We start from the raw sequence: 16,651 nt of genomic DNA on the forward strand, positions 1-16,651 counted from the left end.
CCCTAAGCTTAGGTTGAGATATTGACCTTGTGCATTGACGCAGTCTTCTCCATTCTGTTGTTGATGGATGATTTTTCATGTGACTGTTTTATAGCCAAGTGTAGTCTAGGTTTTGTACAAGTAAACAAATAAAACATGAACAGCATGCACTTCAGACTGATACTCAAACTCTGACCTGATAATAGGATACACTGTATGTGCCAGAAAGAGTAAACCTTATCTTAAAGGAGAGGCCTTGGTGCTGAAAGCAGACAAAGCATAGGATTTCCTTAAAGGTGTAAGCTGGAGGCCAGGAATGCATTGACATCCATTTGTTGTGAAGGTCTAGGTGCTTTTGGTCAGAGGTTCCAGTGAACATCACATGTTATACCAAAAGGGAACTTGCTGGGGCCAAAAGTTTATCTCTGGAGTTTCTTCATTTCCTCCCAAGGCACTTTCCAGAGATGAGGATATAGAATCTCTTTGGAGTGCATAAATATACTATTAGAGGGGCAGATTTCAGAAATCCGTAGCGAAGTCAGGAAATATTATTTCTTAATTATAACAGATTAAAACAATATTCATCATTTGTGGGTTAAAGAAATATATTCTTTAAACCAATATGAACATTGAAGGCTAACTGGAATAACAAACCTCATCTGTGGCAGAAAAGAAACAATTTTCTTCTGATACAGTGGCAGATGAACATTATAAGATGATGATTTCAATAACTTTCTCGAGGACAGAGACTCCAGATTCACCATATTGTGCAAGAACTTTTTTTGCGAGTTGGAGATTGCAGACTGGGAAAAGACCACATGTGTATCATACATCATATGCATCAGTATATGCATAGCCATGGCATTCTAGTATCAAAAGTAAGTGTAGGATGTTTCTGATAAAGTATTCCCACGGGAAACAGGGAAGACAATGCTCTGGAGAAGCTGATCTCAGACTCTGATATATATAGGTATATATCTCTTAGTTCTGGTCTCAGTGTTCTCAAGGAAGATAAACTCAGATTAGGATAGGTGTTAGCAAAAGAAGAGACTCCAACAACTTTTCTTGTTTGACCAGCAAAGTGAATGTTGAAAGGCTGTTTAGGGTTGACAGTGACAAGGAAAAAAGAGGAGGGAAAAGCTGAAGAACCAAGGTAGCAAAAGAGCAAGTGAACATACAGCAGGTATACATACATTCTAACTGTGAAATATGTCTTGCCATCAGAGCAGGGATGTCTATATGAACTTCTGACAGGCAGAGTGCAGGCAAGAGAAGCCTAATTGATGCTTTTCTTGAATAAATTATATGTCTTGGTTGACAGTGGGAGGATGGATCTCTTTAGGTCTTTTCATTCTTTTAATGCACATACAACTAAAATATTTGATGTGCCACTGAATAATCATGCAACACTGGACTATACTGTGGCTCTAAACCACACTGCTTTGGGAAGGACTGTGAGCTGGATATCTCAAGGATGTGCTTGAGGCACCTGCTGTTTTGAGAACTACTGTGGGAATATTTACTAGTCTGAGTCTTGATATAGGGATTTCAAAAGCTGAATTGCTCTTCTGCTGATACTGACATGGACCTAATTTGTCCTCTTATCTCTGCCAAGCTACAGTGCTTTTGTCAGCAGTAGAAGCCTTCTTTTTTTGGACTTTAAGATTGAAAAGGGCAACATTTTAAATCTCCACTCACTTTCGTGCTGTTTCCTTGCTGCTCTCATGGTCTGGGGCAGATAGAAACTGATCTGAAATGCATAGAAGAGAATATGGAACATCAGGATGTTATATCATCCTCAGATCTTTGGGTATGTGTCTCCATGTGTCTTCTCACCTGTACACCTGAAATGACAACATCTGGTCGTGTCCACTTTACAGCCTGTATAGCACAGGATGATAATCACAGAGCCACAGAACTGTTAGGATTGAAAGGGACCTATCAAAAGGCTGTGGTGTTACCTTTCCAATGCTCTGATCCTGAATCCCACAGCAAAGAAAGTTTCCACAGAAATCAGGCAGATGATCCCTCCTTGTCCCGTTGGGATGAAGGGTGGAAAAAGGGGACACGTGCTAATATGTTCATGTATTCTTAATGTAACTGAAGCAGGCCCTGGAAATTCCAGGCACGCTGAAACACAACCTCAGCTTCTTCCTTACTTTCATGGGAATATTTGCAAAGACATCCACAAGGAGGAGCCCAGTGCTTGTCGAGGACAGGTCTATCTCTATCCTGTTTTTTGCTGCTGAATCCACTGAGGGTAGCCTTGTCTTGAAGCACAATTAGTTCTGAGGAAGAATTTTATCAGTGTAGTCTTTGGGGAGTGGTAGCATGTAAACACTTATTAAAATGTTATTTTGGGGTCATAATTCTGTCATGAGCCAAACTTGACAGATGCAGATAGAAGAAGGGGTTATCTCTCCACAGGGACCATTTGTGTTTCCTTCTGAAGATTTACATCAAATGGTGCATTTCCCTTTGGTCTGTAGGATTATACAAGGATAGAGAACATTTTCATATTTGGAATAAGAAAGCCTTTTACACAGGGAAGTATATGGACAGTGTAGATTCTTATAAGTAAGATTTTCCTCATGATAGCTTCAGAAACAAGAGCAATGGGCATTAACTGACATGGACACCAGGTCTGATTTTATTTTTTTTTTCTTTTTATCCCTTCCTTCCTGAAAACTACCACTCAGCTTCTTTTAAGTGAAGGTAATAGAAGGGGCAAAAGAAATGTGGTTTTGGCTCTGTGATCTTCCATAGGCTTGATGTATCACTGGATGGATTACATCCTGTCTGCATCTTGGCTTTCTTTGGGCAGAATCATAGAATGGTTCGAGTTGGAAAGGACCTTAAAGACCAGCTTATTTCAACCCTACTGCCATGGGCAGGAACACCTTCCACTAGACCAGGTTGCTCAAAGCCCCATCCACCTTGGCCTTGAACACTTTCAGGGATGGGACATCCACATGTTCTTTGAGCAACCTGTTCCAGTGCCTCACCACCCTCACAGTAAAGAATTTTTTCCTAATACCTAATCTAAGCCTACCCTCTTTCAGTTGGAAGCCCCCCCCACCTTGTCCTGTCACTACATGCCCCTCTAAAATGTCCACTACCTGTTTTCTTGTAGGGCCCCTTTACTTATTAGAAGATGCTATAAGGTCTCCCCAGGGCCTTCTCCAAGGTGAACAGCCCCAGCTCTCTCAGCCTGTCTTCATAGGAGAGGTGCTCCAGTGCTCTTCATAGCCCTCCTTTGGACTCACTCCCGCACGTCCGGTCCTTCTTATGTTGGGGGCCCCAGAACTGGATGCAGTACTCAAGGTGGGGTCTCATGAATGTGGAGTAGAGGGAGGGAGTCACCTCCCTTGACTTGCTGCCCACACCTCTTTTGATGCAGCCCAGGATACAATTAGCTTTCTGGGCTGAAAGCGCACATCGCTGGTTCACGTCAAGCTTCTCGTCCAACAGCAATCTCAAGCCCTTTCTGTCAGGACTGCTCTCAATCCATTCTCTATCCAGTCTGTATTTGTGCTTGGTAATGCCTTGACCCAGATGCAGGACCTTGTTGAACTTCATGAGGTTTTCATAGTCCCACCTCTCAAGCCTGTCAAGGTCTCTCTAGAAGGACCACAGTTCTCCTTGCTTTCTGTTGTGAAGATGACCCCTTTCTGTGGTAAGTTCTCTCTGTTACTGTCCCACATGAGAGGGCATGGTTGCATAGGGGCTGTCAAACAGAATATCCCAAGATAACTTAATCTCTTTTCAATTTTATAGTTGGGGAGTGACTCTATTTAAATTATAGGCACAAACCTACTAGTGAAGGCAGATCAGTGACGGCTTTGGGACTACCTACCACTGACTCTGATGGATGCAATCCCATCCCTACTGAAGGGGATGTTGTGTCACTCCATCCTGTTGTGTTGTACAGTGTGTGCTTCCTTGGGCAGTGATGCATGGAAAGGTGGCAGGATTACAGACATCTAACTGCCTGCCTTCTCCTCTCCAGTTAATCTGTTCTTGTGACATGATTGACAAAATTTCCCCAGACTTCAACAGGACTAGGAACAAGCATGTTAAATTCTTTTTTATTATTTTTTTAGAATGAATTGCATTTGAAATGTGAGAAGGAATTTAAGTGCAACCTTCTAAAATCACCTACCATTACCTTTGCCAGCTGAATGCACAAATACACTTCAAAAGCAGGAAACCAACATGTTCTTAAAGTCTTACTTTTATCTTGCTGTTGCACATTGCTGAGTCAAATGCCCCAAGGTAGTTGAAGCCTAATTCTCATCGCACCTCACAGAATTTTTATTCTGGGGCAACCCTAGTACCCACATTTGGGTCTTGCCTATGTAGTTTTTACAACAGCCTACCTGCCCTAATAACAGTGCTGCTTCTCCTGATTTGGACTGATGGCTGAACTGACCCCAGGAAATTACAACATTCAAAGGACCTACTGATACCTGTGTTGTCATTCCTGGACACAGGTATCTGCCTTTGTGGGAAGGATATGCAACTGGTCTTTGCTGTTAAGTGAATGCAAACAGTGCCTAACACTTTCATTGGTACCTACTGAAAACTGTAGGAATATCCTCTGTTCCTCACTGCTCATTAGCAGTGAAATTGATAACATTATCTGATTGTCCCAGCATGAACAGGACTTTGGAGATTGATTAAATGCAGAGGCAAATTTGAGACATTAAATTAGTTGCAGAAGTGTTTTTTTACGAGTGGACTGGGAAAAGTAGTACTGATTGCTATTGCAGAGTAAGCCATAGGGGTCTTTGTCCTTTACGTCTACAGAGGCTTAAATGTATTGTGACATTTTGTTTCCTCCATGGCTCTGTAATGAAGAGGGATTAGGTTGTGGTCATGGAAAGGAACAGCGTGTGGGTATGTGTCAAGAGATTTGTGTTGTGCCTGGGCTGTTTCAGATAGACTCCCTACTTATGTTGAGGTAAGCACCTTTGCCTCTGGTCTCCATCTACAAAATGAAGCTAATGTGACTGCAGTTACCTGGGGACATCAAGAGGCTCGATGTTAAAAGCTGATAATGACCACCAACAAGTGAGCCTCTGGAGATGGATTATACTAAACAGATTTTTTGGCTTAGAAAAAATCTACAATCCTTTATGTTCTCCAAGAGTGGTAGAAGTTGTGGAGGTAGTGCGTCAGGGTTAGGGAGACTTTTGAGCGTCTAAGAAATGCAAAGCTGGGTTGGAAGGCTCTCCCTCTTTGCACATCTAGAAGTGAAGAGTGCTTGGAAGCCTAGGAGCTAGAGACAGTGCAGGCACTTCTGTAAGGCTTTGAGAGGAAGCAAGATCACTGATTTTTGAGTCAAAAGTTTACAGAAATGGCTGGCCTGGGATTTCTCTGAGTGAGAGAGCAGCCTACTGTATGTTTCTCTTGGATTTAGGGAAAGAATATTCCCATTTCTTCTTAGCATAATTTGCTCACTTGCAAAATTTAATTCTCTCTGAAGTTGATTGACCTGCTGGAAGTGGTCTCCAAACCTCAACCACTTGCAACCTTTCCTGTCACAAAGGTCATGTTGGTATTTTTTAAGTGCCTCTTGGATCCTTGTTCTGGCAGTGCTGTATAAAACCAGAGACTGTTGCTGTGTGCAGGCTGAGGGAATGGCTCACATCCATAACTGAAGCATTTAAAATTAACCACTAGGTGTGTTAGTGATTCAAGAATCCCTGTCTAGTAACTAAACAAAACAGAAACCCTGTTTAGTAACTAAACAAAACAGAAAAGGAATGACCTGGAGACAACTCTAGTTATTTTAAGGATAAATAAAGGACTTCAGTTGTGGTGTTTTTCATTGGTGTCAGTTTTTGATGGGGCACTATCAGCTTGTAAGGGCTAGGATCCCCCCAATCTCCTCTCTGAGGTGCAACCAGCTGAGCAGTGATGTTAATCATAGTATTTGCACCACGCTTTAGTACCAGGAAGCCTCTTGTGGCAATGAGTTTAATTTCCCTTTTCACTTCCCCTTCCATGGTCTCTCAGCAGTGTTGGTATTACTTTCAAGGCCTGATTCTGCTTTGCTGCAGCATCTGCAGCACCTGTCAGCCTCACTGCACAGAGACCATGGGACCAGGTTATAGGAATCTGAAGCTTTTTGCACAAATTGAAGTACTTGTGCTCTTTGCAAGTACAATTCATTTTGTTTCCTTCTGGAAAAACTCAACAGGGTAAGATAGCATCTTGTAGTGTTCTCGTTCTGTTTCCTTAGTGACATCTCTGCCATCCTGTCCAAATGAATAACAGAGCCAGATCTGCAGTTTTGTCTTGAAAGGTATTAAAAATGAACTCCAGCTGCCTTTGTTCTCGTGTATATAAATTGTTAGCTCTACTGTATCCTACAGAACCAGAATTTGTTTTCTGTTTTCTGGCTGTTGGTGGTGCTGATATATGGCAGAAATGCTGTAGTCTGCATTTTGCAAGTGGTGTTGACAGTGTGGAGCAGAAACTAATACAAATATGGCTATTAAAGTATATAATAAATTAGGAAATGCTGACCTGGATGTGATAAGATACAAATAGGTAACATCGAGGAGTTGTGCTTACTAGGGCTGTTTCTCCACAGGCATAATTAAGTAGTGATTCTTATGTTCTTTCACTCGTCTTCCCTCCCTCCTGCATATTTTTCTGTCTTCTCTCCAAACTAATTTTTTACACGTTTCTTCCTACCACATCAGCCTTGAAATCTAAAGACCAGCTTTTTGAGGGAGGATTATTTCTTTAGAGAGAAGGACTAACAGCAGAAATTGGACATGGCTTATTGTTTTCTGAGGGAAATGGCACAAACCCAAATGAAGCATACCGACTTACACATGCCAAGGACATACTGCTGAAAGTCCCATGCCCAGATTTTGAGTGTATGGGCTACTTCTGCAGACATTTCTGCCTTGGGAGGTGTTCAACATGAAGCATGTTAGTGAGGTTTGAGATTGTGGCAACTAAAGTACACTTGAGAGAGGTTTGTTTGAAACCTCTCTGTTTATTTAGAAGGACTTTTTGAAGTGTGTGCTTTTTTTCTAGCTGGGAAGGGAGATAGGACAGAGGGCTGAGGGTCAGACTGTCTTACAACCAGCTCACCTCTGCCAGCACCATGTGCTTGGAAAAAAGCATTGTAACCGTTGGGGCTATGAGCAGAAAAGGTGTTGTGCTTCAGTTTGATTACCGTTCTCTGAGTTTGTAAGGCTCCTATTGTTTATTGCTTGGTGTATTAGGGTTTTAGTAGAGTGAAGGTCACCCATCTGTGACTTTGGCTTTGTTACGTAATTGTAAGCGACACGCCCCTTCCCCCAGCTTGCTTTTAAATTCAAAAAGAAAGGTTACAATTTGGAGCCTGAGAATTTCTTTTTTTTTTGTGAAGAGAAGTCATGTCTTTCCTCTAAGGAAACACCTGGAAAATTAACATTTTATGGTGTGCCAAATTAGCTCCTTTAAAACTGCAAGGTGAGAGAGGTTGTTAAGTCAGAGGCTCACAGAGGATTTCTTCAGCTCAGTGAAATACCTGCATGGCCAGCAACAAGTAGCTCTGAAGACAAGATCAACATTTTGCTTGTATTGATCAGTTCTCCCCACTCACAAGACTTATTTAAACCCTGCATACCAGCAATAAAATAAAGGCTTGGAAGGTTTGAATGAACTACTAGTGAAAGAAATGTGGAGACTCCAGGGTCAAATTTAACCTTGATGTTACTATTCTGGAATTTTTTTCCCAAACACTTAGGATGATCTGGTGTGTATCTGCATTATCTGTGTATGTTTTGTTTGCATGCAGTCTTTTCAAAATAAGAGATACCCACTCACTAAGTGTTTACACCAAGTCAGCTGTAGGGAAGGTTTGGGACTGGGAAATAATTTAAAACTCTGGATCTGTCATGCTGGTAAAATCTATCCAGAAGGTCAGCAGCCTCTCTATTGGATATGCATGGCTCTTACCCAGGAACTATAAGCAGGAAATAAATAAAAAAGAGGTAACTTTTTGAGTCTTGTGTCAAATCTGAACATCATCTTGACTAATTACGGTTGACATGCAGCTAAAATACAAGCTACTCTTATAAGCTTCTGTATTGTAAGGCTGGAGATGGAGAGAAGCTGGAGCAAGAGGCCAAAACATTATCTTCAGGGCTACCATGACCTCAGTCACTCTTTGTCTGATTTAAGATTTAAACAAATAAACAAAACAGAACATTCTCAATAAGAACTATAGTTTGTATTAAAATGATACTAGGCAAGGCGGTGCCTAGTACCAAAGTTCAATTAATGACTTTGTATGAGGATTTGCCACACTCTTGTCTTCAAGTGCCATTATAATTTTACATACTTTAAAAGACAAGATGCTGTGCTGATTAAGTTTGTTCTGCTTCATTTTTTACCTGTTAAGAAAAGCCTTGCATGCTGAGTAAGAAAATGGGTTGTTCAATAAGCATGCCATCTTTCAGTGCCCTTATACTTCAGTGAGGAATTGGAATTACTAAATGCTTGGCAGTGATGGGGCCCATCAGCTTCTATGTTGCCTGATTTGGGAGATTTATGTTCAGTTATTTGAAGTCCCACAGTGACGAAACTTAATATCCAGGTTGTCAGGCTAAATGCATGATCTTTTTTTTAGTATAAAATGTTTCTGATCTGTTGAGCTGGTTCTGGAGTTATAAAGTGACAAAGGACTGCTAATTTCTTAAACTTTAATTTTTTAAACTGCTGAGCCTGAGCCTGGAATCAGCTTAATGTTACAAAGTTGACATGTACAAATGATTATTTTGGCTTCTGAAGATACCGTTCCAAATGGTTTGGCCAGGTATGGCTCCCAGCCTCATAATAAAACTGTTGAATAAAGAGACCTCGCTTTCCACATCTATGGAATATCACAGACTTGAGCAAAAGCTGGGTGGGTGTCTCGAGTAGCACAAGCGTGGTGCGGTGATGAGGGAGCAAGGGTGGGAGGCTCAGAGCTGTGAGAAGGCTGCAAGCAGAGCCCAGGCCTCGTTGGGGTACCTCAGGCTGCCTCACCAAACAGCAACAATTCCAACTTTTCATTCCCATTTCTGGCAGTGGGCACTGCAAGGGAGAAAGCATACCCTGGGGGAGGTGTTTGGACAGGTGTCTGGTTTAGATAGGAACTTAACCAGTGTGTTTTAAATGTCAGCTAACGCATGTGCTATGGTGTTGCCAGGGAAGAGTGCCTCTTTAGGACCTCTTTTTCCAAATTGAGCCTTATGCTAATGAAACACTTGCATATGCTGTTTACGAGTGTGGTACTTTTTTTTTTTTTTTAATTATTTCCCGCTGTCTCAGGGATACTAGAGAAAGAACATGGGGTCTGTCACTCTTGAGGGTAGTATCTGGGTTTTCTCAGAGTCCTAGGATTTCCCTGGTATGGATCACTGTAACAAGTGATGTTGCTTACAGAGCAAACAGTGCCTAAATTCACAGGGACTTCACTGAATGGCTTGTCACTTCTGGTCTCTCAGACACTTAACAGGATTCTCAGCCCCAAGTTTTGAATCTGGCCTTCCGATGGGATATGGCGAGCCTGTAGGGGTTAAACTGCAAAGGAACACATGCATAAATCATTCTTTTTTTTCATTAAAGGCAATTTAGGAATCTAAAATTGCCACGGGGAGGAAAAAAGTTCTATATTCATATTATACAATTTCATGAGATTCTTCTTATTTTTATTGTAGGGGAAGGGGAAAGCCCCATAACCTTTGCAATGTGACATAAATTTCATTTTTCTTCTAATGAAGAATACTACAGGTTGATTGCTTTGTGTTTTTGAAATCATGACAGAAATAAGCCTGAGGAAAAAGAATATTGTGTTTTGTCCCTATCCTATACTGTCTCAGAACCACCCACAGAGAAACTAGTAGAAAGTGTTTCTTGATCATTGAAGATGGATGGGCGCATGGCAAGAGCTAAACTCCCAGCTTTCAAATTTGTATTAGTTTTGCCTCTGGGTTTGAGATGTTTACAATAGGTTTTAGCTTGAAGTGCAAAACTGTGGTTGTAGGTAAATATAGCATTTTTGCTGCTGAAAAGAAATATATAATGTGGTGCGTGAAGTAGATGTACTTTTCTCATTGCCTAAGCAAGCTAACTAAAAAAATCCAGTTGTTGTGTATTCAAACATCAGGACTTTCAGTACAGTCTGAATGCCAACATACAGGGAAGCTGTATTCTGTGGTATTTTAACTTCAGCAGAAGAATAGAAGCAAGCTCCAAGGCTTGCTACCCTATCCTGATTATTTTTGTTCAAACTGGAGAATCTAACCTATTTTAATCTCATTACTTCCCCCTCAGCTCTACTAATTGAGTAGTTCATGTGCATCCTCTGAGGGTGAAAATATACACTCAGTGAAAGGAAATTTTTTTTATATTTCTAGATATTGTCAGTTTTTGATAACGATTGGATTGCTATGTGCTTATCTTTCTTTGTTGCCATAGAAAATACGTACAACCTCTGCAATCTGTGTGAAGTGCTTTAGTATATCACCAATAACCTGAAAATTTTCATTTTTAAGGCTAGATCTTTTCCTAGCTTCAAATTAATGACTACCGAGTGTTTGACAACATTCTACCCTCTGATTTCTGAAAGTCATTTTAGGGCTGATACATCTGTCAGAAATGTGGTCTGTGTTCTTGTTCTTCTAAAATGAAGTTGCACAAGAAAAAGTTACAACAGAAATAAGTCTTCTCTGCAGTCTGCAAAGAGACCAGGCTGAAAATTTTATGAGGTGTGGCCTTACTACGTATTAGGGTTAAATCTGGACTCTTGAGTTTGCTCTTTTGGTACTTCAGCTGCATCTACAAGGAATAAAGGAGTCCTCCTCAAGATGCGCCTAGTGGTTCATCCCATGAAATCTTTTTCTGCTACTGATCAGTACTTTATGACCAAGCAAAAGTTCAAGCTACTTAGGGTGGTGACTGGTGTGATGGGAAGGATAGTGGCTTTCACTTCCCGTGTGGTTAGTGGCTAAGTCATTCTCTGGGTTTTGATTGGCTTTAGTAAGTAGAGATTTTGGGATTTCAAATCTTCTTATGAAAAAGTGGCTTGGTTTATGCAGCGTTTCTGGAAATTAACGTTCTACAGGAGCAAAGAGAGGATGGGAAAGTGATTGTCTATATGGAGGTGCATTCCATCCAGAAATCTGTGGGATCTGTGAAGGCAGAAGTGTATTGGAAGAAGGTAAGTCATCTCCTTTGTGGTGTACTCTCTTCCCTGTATTTGCTATCTTTCAGTTTTAACAAATCATGTCACAGTTGTGTGCTTTAGTCCATACTGTAAGCACTGTAAGTTTTCCCGAGTGCCCGAGTCTTGTTTAAATGACCAAGCAGCACATTCTGTCTCCACAGGGCATATTTTTAGTGTGGTGTTCAGGGAAAGAACGTGCAATTAGAACTAACCCATTAACTGTAATAACTCTTTATGTACTACATTGAATGTAGACCCCTGCGAGGGTCAAGGCATTACCAATTAGCCTACATCTGTCCAGCAATAAGGTTCTCTTTGATCTCTTAAGTCTAATATAATTTTATTTGTAAGTAAAGTTGCAAAGTGCAGTTTGAAAGAGATAAATAGAAACACTGCAAAATGGCCCTTAATTTGGTAATTGTTGGAGGACATGTTTTTTTTATTCTGCATTTTCTACTGTAAAGTGACTTAAGCATTGTCAGCCAAGCTGGCATAACTCAAGATCTGTTTGGTACTAAATATTCTTACAGGTAATAAAAGAAACACATTCTGTAAAAGTACATGTACTATGATTTGGGGACAGGCATTTAATAGGTTAGTATCACAGTCTTTTATTCACAGCCACTCTAGTAAGTATGTTGATGGAATAAAATGAAGGCTTCTTCAGATGGAGCTGGAAAAACTGTCATGGATTCTGGTCAAGAGATGGTAAGGAAACTCAGCATGCTTAGTCTTGGTCACTTGGCAGTCAGGTGTTTTTCACCTACAAGTCCGCTCCTCTTCTAGAAGAAATTTTGCATTATTAAAATCATAGGACATCTGAATACTATTATTTAAAGGTATTTATTTAAAGATATTTGCAGAGATAGTTTCCCTTTCGTTCTGTTTTAATCTGAACATAGGGCCATCTGAAGTTATTGTAGCATGTCTATTAGGGATGTTATAGTTCATGAATACATGGAGGGTGAACTGTTCAACAGGGCTCAAAAAGCAGTAAAACAAAGCAAATACATAAAAACTTGTCATCAATAGGGACTTACATAAAAGTAAATTCACTTTTTCTGTAGCTCCCTTGCAAGAGGCTATTGAGGAAGAACTATTGTTCAGTGAGAGCCACACCAAGAAATAGGTCAAAAATAATTTTTAAAATATTTACAGAGTAAGGGAATGCATGCACAGCCATATTATGTCACAACCTTACTGAATTGACTTCTGTTGATGAAAACTGAACCTTTCTAATCAAAAGGAATTTTGAAGCATATAATAAAGAATGGGATGACATAGTTTACTTTTAAGACACAAGAAGCACAAAGCATTCCTTATCCCATATTAGCCTACTGTGAGGCTTTTAAAATATTCCCCTGCAGAATCTGGTGCTGATGTGATACAGCGTAGTTGAAACAGAGGACTCATCAGATATGTTCGTTCCTATGTTCCATCCTAAATGCACATTGCACCCTTGAAAGTAGTTCTTGCTTTCAAGGTACAAAAAGTTCTGTTATGCAGCACCTTCCAGTGCATTGGGAGCAAGAAATTTAATTTTATTTCATTGTATAATTGAATTTAATAACTTGGTATTTTTCAGTGGTGTTGCTAAAAAGTACAAATGTGAGAGGCAATCCTAATCCCACTGATTTAAAGCTGAATTTTGTTCCATTTGAATAGTGAAGCTCTGTTGACAGGAGGAAAACTGCCAGCAAAACCTCAATTTTGGACATGAAGAGAGCAGACTTCAGGCTTCTCAGGGAATTAGTGAGTAAGGTCCCCTGGAAAAATGGTTTTGCAGGTGTTGAGGTCCATCAGTACTGGTCACTTTTCAAATACCACCTCCTAAGGGCACAAGAACAGGCAGTTCCTAAATGTTGGAAGTCAAGCAGGCAAGGCAGAGCAGGCATCTTTTCTTGGAAATAAGGCAAAAAAGGAAGGTGTATGCCCAGTGGAAGGAAGACCAAAGGACATGGGAAGATTACAGAGATTCTGCTTGCCGCTGCGGGGAGAAAATTCGTGTGGCCAAAGCTCGGTGGAGTTGAAGCTGGCCAGAAATGTGGGGGACAATAAAAAGAGTTTTTTCACATTAATGGCAATAGGCGGTATAGAAATATCCTCAGCCTGTTACAGGATGAGGATGGTCACCTCACAAACAGGGACAGAGATAAGGCAGAGGTGTCTAACACTTTCTTTGCCTTTGTCTTCAACACAGATGACAGACCAAGGAGGTCTCAGTGCCCCGAGTTCAAGGACTGACTGTGAGAATGACCAACTCCCAGTCGACCCTGAAATTGCGTGGGATCTGCTGCTCCAGCTGGATCCCTACAAATCTATACAAACCTTGAATATTGTGGCAGTTTGAGGCACCACAATATAAGAAAAATATAAAGCTATTTGAGACTGTCCAAAGGAGGACAACGAACATGGTGAAGGGCCTTGCGGGGAAGCCGTATGAGGAGCGTCTGAGGTCACTTGGTCTGTTCAGCCTGGAGAAGAGGACACTGAGGGGAGACCTCATTGCTGTCTACAACTTCCTTGTAAGGGGAAGAGGAGAGACAGACACTGATCTGTGGTAACCAGTGATAGGACCCGATGGAATGGCCTGAAGTTGTATCAGGGGAGGTTTAGGTTGGATATTAGAAAAAAGTTCTTCACCCAGAGGGTGGTTGGGTACTGGAACAGGCTCCCCAGGGAAGTGGTCATGGCACCAAGCCTGACAGAGTTCAAGAAGCCTTTGGATGATACTCTTGGGCATGTGGTGTGACTCTTGGGAATGGGTGCAGGGCTAAGAGTTGGACTTGATGATCCTTGTGGGTCCCTTCCAACTCAGCATATTCTGTGATTCTGTGAAACTGAACTACTATAGCTGTGGCAGAACAGAGAGCGGGTTCAAGCAGCCTGGAATCACAGAAATTATATGCAAATTATGCAGTGCATAAAAGAGACTTACAGTGTCTTCTTTATATATTCCTGGCACGTCTATTTTTCATGGAATGTTAATAGTCGTAGAGGATTCTTCTCTGAGGCTCTGGTCCTGCAAAAGAAGAAGCTAGGAATATCTTAACAAAGAGGGGGAGCAACCCTGCTGAGCTAAAACTTGCTGTTGTCCCATTGCATCAGATCTTCTTGGTGTGTGGGCATGTGGTCTTTTTCCTATCAACAAGCCCTGTGGTTCTTTCTCTTTGTTGTTGTTCTGTACAACAAAATAGACTGTAGGGAGTGATTTCTCTCTGACTTTTATTGGGAACTATGCGTATGAATTCCTGGATTTTTCTGCCTAATGCTATTATTGTCCCTCCACTGACTAGAGTTCTGAGCATAGTGAGGCTACATGAAGCAGTAGGGTAGTAGGATGAATATAGTCCTGGATTAGTTTCACCCACTTTATTCTTTTTCCCTGTCCTCTTTACTTATTTTATCCACTTTTGCTGGTATTATAGTCATGTCTTCCATTCCAAAGCCTTCATTTCAGTTAACAGCCTTTTCACTGTTACCATAGAGTCCCATTACCTTTGTTTCTGTTTACAGTGTGAATAGTTGTCCATCATTACATTGTCAATAATGACATGCATCAGTAACACAATAAATTGTCTGGGGAACTAGTCAGCTTCTAAGAAGAAATGTGCTGTGGCTGCTAATGCCTCCAAGGAAAAGGAATTTCATGAGGGATGAAAACTTTGGTGAAGGACAGAGTAGCCATCACAGTGCATTTGGAAAATACAAAACCTGCAAGGGACAAGAAAAACAAGAGTAATGGAAGTCTTTGGTTTCCATTATGTTGATTGGGTGAAGGTAATTAGATGTGATGTGGAAATCAAGTACTCACCGATAGCTGGTTCATGAAGCAGTTGATCAGCCACCTTGTAAGTGGATGTTGGCTTTGTGCCAAGTGATGTGTAGGTCCTGAATCCTACACTGTGTTATGAGGACTCTAATGTACTTTGTTTCAGCACCCTTGTTGGAGCAAGGGAAGCCTAAAAATTCATTACAGTTTCCTCAATGAGGAGAAAGGTAATTGTGTAAAAATGAGGAAGTGTATTGCTAAAAAGCTAACATGAATACTATTTAAGGACACTGCACCTGTGTGGTGGTTTGAAACTCCCAAGGATCCAATTTTTAAGTTCAAGCCCCCCTCCCACAGTCTGCCCCCGTGAGAGGGTTTAGTGATGGTATGGACTTGATATCTTTTTCACTTCATGTAGAGAGTTTTCAGACAAAACACAACCATTCGTTATTGGGGGAAGGGAAATACGGTAGATGATTTGGGATAGGGGAGATCCTTCAGGCCTCGTTTCAGTCCATCACCTGGAAGGAGTATGCCCTTCCACCCTCCCCCCACCACGTGGCCGGGTGACCCCAAGACGGAGCACTCACCAGAGCACCAGGGGAGAGAGGACGAAAGAGGAAGTTTATTTTGGGAGGGGGCTTTATATAGCCCTTGGGGACCAATCACAGGTGAGAGGTCACAATCAAGGTAAAGGGTTTACAGCCAATAAGGAAGGGGTTAACAAAGGACCAATGGGAACACCTTGGGACATCTTCCCAGGACACTCCTGCCCGAGAGATAAGGGATTTACAGTGGAGGTATAGGGGAAAACGCAATGGCTCTGTAAAGAGCCCTCTCAACATGAGTTTAAACAACATTAAAAACTTCTGATTCATCAATCCACCTTTGGCAGGACTCTTTCCAAACATCCATTGCCACAGGGAAAAATATTTACAAAGGTTTATTTACTCACACTTATATATATATATATTTACATTGAATTAAATTCCTCTTTTCCTTCAATAAAAGTCCAAGAAGGAAAGAGAAAAGTCTTTCTGTCACTGCACAGGCCACAGTTCCTTAGTTTCAGTTTTTTGTGGCACTGGTTAGTGTCCTTCATTTTCTTAAGGCAGCAGATTTAAGTATGGCAGTCAGGATTTTGGTTCTTACTTTGTGGAAATTCCAACTCCGAGCCCGAGCCTTCGGGGGATTTCCTTGTAGATCTTCACTCCTCTTGGGGTAGAACATTGAAGGCAGCTTTCAGTTCAGTCTTACCAAAGCTCTTTTGCTCTGTCTCAGCTCACTAGCACGATAGAAGCAGCAGCAGCAGCAGCAGAGGGCACGGTCACCTCCCCCGTGTTCCATCCTGGCTCAGCTCTCAGGAGACTCCGGGTTTCTCGGCTCTTCTGTCTCACTCTAGCTGCTGCTGCATTTTGGGACTCCCTAAAGGTTTGGAAGTCCACCCCTCCTCTTCAACAGGTCCCTGAGTTTTGGGAAATTAATACAGTCTTACCCCAAACCAGTTCTGTTGAGTTTTCCTCTGTTTCGTTGCCAGCTCTCCCTCCTGCAGGAACATTCTGCATCTTTCAGCCGGCTTCATGTTATCTTGTTGCTACTGGCTATCTTTTTGGCTTTCAGCCATCGCTGTCTGTTCAGGACTGCTCCGCTGCCACTTTCAATGTTTTCTGCTGCTGCTGACA

This window comes from Neopelma chrysocephalum, unplaced genomic scaffold, assembly GCF_003984885.1.
Source record: "Neopelma chrysocephalum unplaced genomic scaffold, ASM398488v2 Primary Assembly neopelma1_61, whole genome shotgun sequence".
NCBI lineage: Eukaryota > Metazoa > Chordata > Aves > Passeriformes > Pipridae > Neopelma > Neopelma chrysocephalum.